The 8721-nt window shown below is 33.4% G+C and overlaps 1 long non-coding RNA gene across 6 annotated transcripts; it reads left to right on the forward strand.

The window, feature by feature from the left end:
• Positions 1–473: 473 nt before the first annotated feature.
• On the forward strand, positions 474–6334 carry LOC107951178 (uncharacterized). 6 transcript variants are annotated; one of them, XR_005907919.1, is made up of 5 exons: positions 513–641; positions 1174–1742; positions 3789–5082; positions 5169–5564; positions 6159–6334. It is a non-coding gene; the product is annotated as an uncharacterized lncRNA (long non-coding RNA). The 6 variants fall into 6 exon arrangements; XR_001698352.2 differs by lacking the exon at positions 1174–1742 and adding an exon at positions 2284–2461 and having other exon boundaries at positions 518–641; XR_005907920.1 differs by lacking the exon at positions 513–641 and adding an exon at positions 2284–2461 and having other exon boundaries at positions 653–1742.
• Positions 6335–8721: the final 2387 nt, after the last annotated feature.

The raw sequence follows: 8721 nt of genomic DNA on the forward strand, positions 1-8721 counted from the left end.
TAAAATTAAAATTATTACATTTACTCTAATAATTTATTATTAGCATGTTAATTATGATTATAGTTGCAATTATAGTTGGTGAAGCAATTATATTTTCATGAGCTAAACTATTATTTAGAAATTTATTTCAACACTCTATATTTAATATAAATTGTAATTAATTTATAATGGAAGCAAAAACCTTGATTTCTTTTGGCAAATTAAATTTTTTGTTAAAACCTTAAAATTTAGTGTCTTTACCATCTATTATTATTTTGATTTTAAATGTCAACCGACATAAAACCATAAATATATAATTAGATATAATAATATAATTTCATAAAAAATAAGAATAATACATCATGAATGGACCAAAAGGAAAACTTACCCATAGTTCGGTGACTAATGGTATAGTTTACCCTTAAAGGAAAGCATATAGACTAAGCACAAAAATTGAGCATAAGAGAAGGACCAAAACCATAATTTGACTCTTTACTTAGAATAGCAAAATGGGCTTTGGCTGTTTTCTGCTAACACATAATCTCTTCTCTTCTTTTTCTTACTCACTCGAGTCTTGACATTTCCGAGGTACACACCCAATATACAAAATCTCTCTCTATTTTGCTCATAAGCCTCACTCTATAAGCTTTGAATTTTCCTAGGTTCGTTTCATTTTCTTTAATTTTTTGTTATATATATTTTTCTAAAAATTTTTATTTGTTAGATTTTTAATGATATAATTGTTTCTTTCTGGGTACATTCTAATGGTCAAAACAACGAATATGCTTTAATTCTATCGACTGTCCTCTTTTTTCCCCATTTATTTATTTTTATTTTGATTGGTTCAATCAAGTATTCAAATCCTTTTTTTTTTCTTTTTTCTTTTTGAATTTACAACTGAGAAATATACTATAAAATAGAAAAAAACCTAGAGTTTCTCAGCTGTTTTTTTTTATTAATCTTGTTTGGTTTGCTTTGATTCATGTTTTTCTTGTTTCTTTTTTGTGGAGTTCACAGAGCATTGAACAATTCCCAAATTTATACGTTATTGTCTCGCTATTGCTTTGTTCATCAGTTTTGTAACTTTCTAACTGGTGCATTATTTTTTCTTTAGCTAAGAAAAAACATTTTTTTAATTGATTGGGTTCTTGAATTATGTATTGATTTTGAGTTTTATAATCTGGGTATTTGCAGAATTGTAAGTTCTATACTTTTTGGAGTTAGATTTGAAGAATCCCAATTGACAAAAAGGCAATCTTTTGGGATTGGGATTTTAAATTATGGTTGAATTTTCAACTGTTTAAGATCTGGGTGTGTCTTTAGAATTTTCAAAGGGAAGAGGATGTATGCTGTGGGGAGACTAGGTAGCTATATATCTCGTGGTGTTTATACTGTGTCTGGTCCATTTCATCCCATTGGTGGTGCTGTTGATATAATTGTAGTTGAAATACCTGATGGGACCTTTAAAACATCACCTTGGTATGTTCGGTTTGGTAAATTTCAAGGGGTTTTAAAGATAAGGTAACCTATCCTCCAAACCTATGAGATTATCATCGTCGACACCATAATCCCTAAAATCCTCTCCATGGCCAATGGGAAACTAGTCAGTTGGATTACCCTATGGTTCTTTTTTGGTATTTCTGGGTCAACAGTTGTTTTTTTAGGGTTTGTAGGAATGATAATCATGGTTTTAAAGCATCAAGTATTATCTAATACATTAGTTCATAGTCTACTCATATCAGAAAATCATGCAAGAAAAACGGGTATGTTCTCTTTTTCTTTTTACTTGTTCTGCTTCTCTTTTGTTATTTTCCATAGATTCTTTGTTTCACAAATGGGTTTAGATTGATTTTGTTTCAATCTCTTTGCTGTTTTTTTCCCATAGGCTCCAATGCTGGTGGTTTATAAATTAGTACATTATTCTTTGTTCCTTTCAAGAGCTAAATTTTGCATTATTTCCCAATATTTATGGTCACTCTGGTTAAAACTAAAATTGAGTCAACCCTACCAAAGTCAGCCTTTCCTATCATCCAATAACCAATACAAATTGAAATGGATAACCTTATCCAACTTTCAACAGAAACTTAGAAATCACAAAATCTTTACAAAAAACTGTAAAATTTCCCAAAGATGAACAAATTACATGCAATTTACCCATTTTTTTGAAACTTCTCAACTTTCAACAGAGTCTTATTCAAATAATACCCAAAAAAGTTATGGATTTTAAGAAACCCCAAAATTGTGAAGATCCAAGCTACTAGTTACAAGCAATAACAAGATATGACATTGTAGCTCATTTTGCAGCAAACTCAACACAGTTTATATTCAGACAAGAAAAAAAGAGAGAAGAAAGTGGGTATACCTGGAAACACTTGATCTTGCTTACTTCAGTTTTGTAGCAGCCACAACCAAGAACAAAGCAAAAAAGAGGGGAGAAACCAGCTTCAATCACTGTTTTAGTTCTCAAATATGAAAAAAAAAGGTTGTTTTCTTCCCAAATTTGAAAACAAATAAGGTTGGGAAAGAAATTAGTTTAACTTTCAAGGATAAAATGGTAAAATAATAAATAAAAGCAAAGGTATTTTTGTCTGTTAAAAATACCTACTACACCACTGCCTTCAATTGCTGCTGAAACCTCCAGCTCCTTTTTAGCATAGCACTGTGGTTGAAATCAACTTTCACTGCACTGTGTTGCTGAACCAAACAACATATCAGTGAGGTTGCTACCCCAACTGCACCTTAATGACTTTAAAAGCCAAACCAAAGGAGCCCTAAATTGAATAGAATAAAAAGTTGTATGACTGCACTAATACAAGAAATTGGTATGAAGTCGAGTTGAATTATGTTATATTACATGATGAATTGATGAATTGATGTTTAACTGAGAATGATGGGATGTGAATTGAACTGTGTGATGAAAATTGAAATTGGTTACATTATTAAATTTATAGGTTTATACTTCAGTTCAGCCGATGATGCATTACGTGCCAGTATAATTGCTTTGGTATATTTGATGATGCAATTACATGTCAGTATTTTTTTTAGTACATCTGATGATGCACTTTGCATGCCAGTATGATTGTTTCGGTTTATTTGATGATGCACTATGTGTGCCAATATGATTGGTTCGGTTTGTCTGATGATGCACTATGTGTTCCAGTATACATTTTTTGGTACATCCGGTGATGCACTATGTGTGTCAGTATATTTTCTTTTGTTTATCCGATGATGCACTACAGTGCAAGTTTGAGATGCAGATTGACTAATCTGACTATTCATTTTGAAAATCCAAGTCAGGTTAATAGGATTATATTAATGTGATTTGGCTATAGGGTAGATTGAATATGAAATGTGAATTGATTTGGTATAATTACATACTTATGAAATGTGATATGTGATAATATATAAAAGAGCATGCAATATGAGTCGAAAATGAGCCCTGAAGGCCGATTGAGGATTTACGAGCCAAAAGACTAAAAAATGATTGAATGGATGAAATGAAATTGAATATGTAAATTTTTGAATGTATATATACTAGTATATGTTTGTAAATGGTGATATGAAATTATCAAACATGTATGAAATGAAATATTATGAAAAATAGTTAGATAGGTGTTATAAAGTAATATATTAGATAACCAAATGAATTGATCACTAGGTTTGTACTACAATTTGGTATACGCATTAGTTGAATAATAGACTTGAGTTGATTATTTTCATTTGAATAACATTTATATTATATTAACATGAATTATAAAAATACCACTGAGCTTTAACACTTAATGCACGATTTATTATTCCTTGTGCAGGTTAGGTACAAATCAAGATCTCGACCGTGGACTTCAGCATCCAATCAAAGATCCTAGACTCAACGATGTTTGTGTACCTCTTTCACTTGTTGTTTGGCATATAACTAGGTTGTGTTGGAAAAAACGTGTTTGGAAAACACAATGGAAAATAAGTTTAAGGGAAAAACCAGAGTTTTAAATTTTTTTACAAAAATAAGAACCTAGTTGTGATATCTAAAGTAATAAACACTTAATCAAACTTGTACCTTTTTGATTCATTTAGGATAAATGCCTCGATTGAGTAGTCTTTTACACTATCTTCTAGCTCACATCTGCTAAGTGTGTGGGCTTGCTTCAAATTAGAAAATTTTTCACAAAAATTACCAGTGGGACAATTTTATAATTTCTCTAAACTTTTGGGTCAAGTTGTAAATAAGAAAAATATATTTAGAAATCTTATGAAATAATTTCTTTAGAAATTTTTCTCTCTACAACTTTCTCTTAAATTCAAGTGCATGTAAAATAATGACCAAATTATCTCTTCATATAGGGAGATTTTAGAGAGTTAAACTATAATTAAACATAATGTAACGCCCCAAATTTTACAAGTTTGCTTCTGTAAAATTTTGACACAATTGTGTATCTACTTTAGTGGTTAAGTGTTCTGGGTGTATGTGAGAGGTCCCAAGTTCAAGCCCTACCTTTGGAAAATTTTGGTATTTTTTTGAGTTTAGCCTCATACTTGATCAGTGGGCTTATATTAAATTATGTATTAAATCATATCAGAATGGGCTTGCTGGTCTGGTGGTTAAGTTGAGTGTTAGATTGCTAAAGGTCTTGTATTCAAATCTCTGCGCTAGCAAGGGATTTTATTTTTGCTTAATTCCCGATTAGAGTTTTGGGAGAGTGGGATTTTGAGTAGTTGGATGAAGTGGGTTAGTGGAAGAGTGAATTTAGGGATTTGGGTAATTCCTGTTATTATTTTATTTTGTTAATTAATATTTTTGTTCCATTTCGAAAAATTTGGTCTCTCTTGGAAGCTTTTGATGTTTTTCTCTCCTTCGTCTTCTCCTCTTCCCTTTTTCTTGTTGCGCTTCTATCCATTCAACATCTCTTTGTTTCCAAATCACTATTTTCTGCTCACAGGTTGCGTACGTAAGTGATATGTTTCGCTCATTTGGTTAGCCTTAGTTTGTAATCTGGTTAGAACTGTGTGGTTTTGTGCGTTGATTAAATTACATTTTGGCAGCAGTGAATTGTGAAGATCTTGGTTCTACTCTTGCAGGCTAGTAGTCGATCGTTCAGCGTGTTTGGGGTAGGTGTTGAACAATGTTTTGGACTTTTGTAGGTATCGAGTTTCTGATCAAAACTTGTTTTAGGACTAATTTCGAGTGTTGTTAGGTTGATTATTTTCTTGGGAAGGCTCGGGTGTGGTCTCTACATAGAAATGATACCAGGTGTGTACCCGAAATGCAGAAATCGCTTGCGGCAAAAGTCAAAAAAGGCTACTGTCGACGACACACGGGCGTGTGGTAGGCCGTCTGCAACAACACGGTCATGTGATTGACGAAGGCTAGGCCATGCACAAGACACGACCGTGTGATGGTCGGGATGTGGCCATGTAGGCCATACGGGCAAAACTGGACTAGATGTGTGGGCCACACCGGCGTGTGGAATTTGGGCCAGGTCGTGTGATCCACACGGGAAAATCACATGGGTGAGTGGGCCTATTTAGCTAAAATGTTTCCTAGGGTTGCACGGGTCGCCCAAGTCAACTGTGAACCTACTGTAGGGTCGGTAAGTGCTACTTAGACCCTAAATCGTGTGATCTGAATATATAGTGCATAAATTGAGCATGTTAAACCTATGCATGTTTACTTATTTGTATGTATGACTGATAACTGAATTTTAGCATGTAAGCTTGTATTTCAGTATGTCTGCATTGAGCATGTTTAGTTGCATCTGCATTGGGGTAGGATGATTCATTTTTGGAGGAAGTATACTGAAAGGCTTTCATGCCTATTATCTGGCAACTCAGCTGCAATATTACTCATAAGTGCCGCATTCGGTACGACTTGAAGTGTAGGGCTGGGTGGGTGTTTTAAACCCCACATGGTGTGTAGGGATGGTCGGAGATGGTGTGTAAAGGCTGGTGGGTAGGATACTAATTTCTGTTACTGTATGCATACTGTATCTGAGATGGACTAAGGCCCTAATTTATATCTGAAACTGTATCTGTATGGGCTAAGGCCTAAACTGCATCTGAATCTGTAATGGGCTTAGGCCCAGACTGCAATTGACTGATAACTGTTGTTTGACTGTATGCATGTCTTCTGTGGGGATTACACATTAAGTTTACGTAAACTCACCCCTTTTTGTTTATCTGTATAGGTAACCCCCAAAGCTAGACGGATCGGTGTGGCGGAGGAGTCAACGGTGACCACTTGACTATTGAATTGATTTAATTCCATTTAAGGTTTTTAATTCCTACTATTTTTGGGGTATTTTTTATGTATTAAATTAAATTAAATATTAAAATTATTAAAATAATATTATTTTTGGAATAATTAATCTGAAATCAAATTATTCGATAGAGTCCCAGTAGGAGTGTGATTCTTCCACTACTCAATTGCCGAGGGACCACTTGTCGGCATCTAGAATGTTGTCGTTGTCGCCGCCGCCAGTACCGTCGTGTCTGGTGGTGCCATCGCAGGTGCCACACCCTTATGACACATTGAGCCGGTCCGGTCCAGCCACTAGTTGGACCGTCGGCCTGGTTTCACTTACCAGGCCCGATACGACCATTTTTTGGTATCAATCTCGATTTTAGGTTCTTGGGCCCAATTTTCGATCTCAGGTCCAATTTTCAAGTTCAATTACCCATTAGGCCAATATTAACTTGAAAATTAATTTCCAAAAATATCATATTAATTTTAATTAATTTAAAATTTAAATTTACTTGATCAAAATTAATTTTCCCAAAAATCACTTAGATTTTCGAAATTAAGATTTCAAGAAAATTCTTTAATCAAATTCTCTATCTGAACAATTCTCGCGATCGCCTAATTTAATTCCACATCAAATAAATTGACTCAATTAAATTATTTCCAAAGTAGTAGAATTTTCATTTGGTTCAAGTGCAGTCTGATCGAGCTTTTGTTGAGCTAGCAGAGGGAACAACCAGACATATACAATTAGACTTTATTAATTATAATTATGTCCGAAACATTATTCCAATAATTCGTAATTTACTTAATCATGGAGTCAGTCTACACGAAGTAGTATAATTGAAAACTTCTTATTATATACTCTTTATGAAAGCAACTCATCGAACTATTTTGTCCAATGACCTCGTTGTAACATCCCGATTTTGGGCCTAGTCGAAACAATGGTTTCGGGACCACAAATTCGATGAGGAAAATTTTATTTTTATTATATTTTTATGGTATAAAATTTCATAAAATGATTTCGTGAAAATTTCGTTTGAAAATTTTGACGTTTGGGCACTCAATTTAGTCAAAAGGACTAAATCGTAAAAAGTGCAAAAGTTGAGTTCTACATGCTAGAGGTGTCCAATTGTTATGAAATTTTAAATTGAAGGTCCTTATATGGTAATTAGACCATTGGTTAAGTTGGTGGACAAAAATGGACATGGTTAGGTATGTTTCCAAAGTTTTTCATTAAGGGCACTTTGGTCATTTTGTTATTAAAATGAATTAAAGACAAAATTAAAAGCCAATTTTTGTCCATCTTCAACCTCTTGTCCGAAACTTGCATGGAGAAACCATGTCTAGGGTTTTTTAAGCTTCCAAGCTTGAATGTAAGTATGTTCTAGCCCCGTTTTTAATGATTTTCACGTTTTTACAATCCTTGTAACAAGATTTATCTATTTCTACCAGTAATTTGAACTAGGGTTTATGTTTAAAAATTGACCCATGTGTGATATGCATGCATTTTGTTGTCTAATGGTAGAAAATGAGTGTTGGGTGTTAAATAAACGACTTTTACTAAGTAGTTTTCGATGAAAACGTCCGGAAGGACCATTTTGTAAAAGTTGTAAAATGGTATAAAGGTGTGTTTTTGATGAGAATTTTAGTTTTCTATAGTTATGAAAATAATTTAGCTAGGATTAAAATGCCAGGAAATTGAATAAAAATCATTTTACGTGCCTAGGGGCAAAAGTGTAATTTTGACAAAGTTTAGGGGCAAAAATGTAATTTTTCCAAAATATGATTTTTGGGTCAATTTTTAATAATGTGAGTCTTAAATGGGCTATATTTGAAATGATAGATAAAAGAAATCGAGATTTGGGCTTAGATCGGGAAAATACAAGGTTATGGACTAAATTGATAAATTGTCATTTTCGTATTCGAGGTAAGTTCGTGTGATTTAATAAGCATGTTATTTATGTTATTATTTTTATACATGAAATATATCTTGCTATAATTGTGTTGAAATTGATATTAATGGAAGTTTGATGGAACATGACATTTTAAATGACATGAGTAAGTTGTATGGAAACAAGGTGCTATGTTATTTTTATTGTATGGTTTAATGTTTAATAAACATGAAAATGAGTTGGTTTGAATGTACATTACAAGGTCATCTATGCTTATTAATATACTTGATAAAAAGTGAAAACCTCGGTTGAATGAAAAGGATGTCTGATGGATTTTCCTAAAAAGGAATTGACGGTAAAAAGGATCTAGCTCGGACGGGTGTTCCTAAAGTTATCTAGCCTCCCGAAGAATATGTATGCAATATGAATTTAGCCCAGATGGATAATCCGATTAGGACCTGAATTTAGCCTGAACTGGTAATTCAGATCCGAGCTCATGAGAGTAATTTTCGTTGCAAGGGGTTTAGCCTGGACTGGTAATCCCGACATTTACTCGATGAGTTTATACTACGGGGGATTTAGCCTGAACTGGTAATCCTGCTGTAAGAGCAAGGT

This window comes from Gossypium hirsutum, chromosome A02 (genome assembly GCF_007990345.1).
Source record: "Gossypium hirsutum isolate 1008001.06 chromosome A02, Gossypium_hirsutum_v2.1, whole genome shotgun sequence".
NCBI classification, from domain to species: Eukaryota; Viridiplantae; Streptophyta; class Magnoliopsida; order Malvales; family Malvaceae; genus Gossypium; species Gossypium hirsutum.